Below are 1436 nucleotides of genomic sequence, written 5' to 3' on the forward strand. Positions count from 1 at the left end.
ACCCCCAGTACCGCTCCCACCTGTGGTCTGTGACCCACGAGCGGAAGTCAGGGGATTCTGTCATGGTGCTACGTTGACTCAGATAGGGAAAACTCGGGGCAGAGAAGGGTCACAGATGGAGCATTTCTCTCCCCCCAGATAGAGCCATGTCAAAATTCTTCACTGGTTATAGAAAGAAAGCGAAGGAAGTTTCATCTTTCAAAACAGAAATGGAAAGCAGTCTTTTGTTTACATTTCATAGAACCGATGGTTCATCATTATCATATAGAGCCCCATTCTTAATGAAAAAAAAAAAAGGAAGGGTTGAAATGAGACATAAAGCAGAATCTAGGGGTTGGGATGAAGAGGAGGAGAAGAGAAGAAACTAAAGACTCAAGAGGCAGACCTGACATGGAGGATATCCCAGTCCCACCCAGACTATTTAGGAAATAGCTCCTGAAGCTTTTACAGGCTTCTCACTGCAATGAAGGGCTTCCCAGGGGGCTCAGTGGTAAAGAATCTGCCTGCCAAAGCAGCAGATGCAGGAAATGCGGGTTCGCTCTTTGGATCTGGAAGATTCCCTGGAGGAGGAAATGGCAACCCACTCCAGTATTCTTGTCTGGAGAATCCCATGGACCGAGGAACCTGGCGGGCTGCAGTCCAGATTGGACACAACTTGGCAATGAAGCACACATGCACACACCCAGCGATGAGGGGCCTTGGGGCCGTCTGCCTCTGCCCGCGAGTGGCCTGGCAAGCTCGCTGAGGTTTGAACGGAGGGTCAAACTGGCTGAACAGGAGCAATCCCTGCCCTGGTGTGACCTATGACCTGCTGTAACGGGTGAGGGCTTAGACTCCCTTGGGTGATGGTCCTCCTCCAGTGTTGAGGGTACATGGCGATTGGCTGTGCAGTGTGTCACGATTTATTTGTAATTGACATTAAAGGACCAAATTTTTCAAATGATGCTTTAGAATCCATCAAGATACCTTCACAACTAACCTTAAAATAACATACCGCTCAACACTTCAAGGTGCCATTGTGAATGAGAGAAGAATCCAGGGAATGCAGGGGAAATTGCCATGACCTTGTGTTGTGCCCGGCTTCCATCACCTCTCCAGGAAGGAGGGAGTTGAGACTGATGCTTTGGGCTATGTTTATCCCATGATCCCCTCTCCTCAAGAACTGTGCTGTCTCTCTCAGACATGTTCTGTCCTGTAACTTCAGCTCCCCAAACTCCAGCCCCTTCCCAGGGTGCTGGTCTTGGAAAACAGAAGACTGGGGTAAAATCTTAGAAATCGTGGCCTCTGGTCCTGCTCCCCACCCCCACCCCAGCTCATTCTCCTGACGGAATGTCCTGCCAAAAACACAAATCTGATCAAGTCACTCCCTGTTGGAAACACCTTCCAAGACTTCCCACTGCCCTTAGGATAATAATAGTCTCCTTGGCTGGTTTACG

At 49.3% G+C, this 1436-nt stretch overlaps 1 protein-coding gene across 1 annotated transcript in view; it reads left to right on the plus strand.

Annotated features, from left to right (window-relative positions):
- Positions 1-1436, plus strand: part of CSMD2 (CUB and Sushi multiple domains 2) — a 655591-nt gene that overhangs the window by 610600 nt on the left and 43555 nt on the right. The gene's annotated exons all lie outside the window — the stretch shown is intronic.

The sequence above is a fragment of the Bison bison genome, unplaced genomic scaffold (assembly GCF_000754665.1).
Source record: "Bison bison bison isolate TAMUID 2011002044 unplaced genomic scaffold, Bison_UMD1.0 scf7180017864158, whole genome shotgun sequence".
Classification (NCBI taxonomy): domain Eukaryota; kingdom Metazoa; phylum Chordata; class Mammalia; order Artiodactyla; family Bovidae; genus Bison; species Bison bison.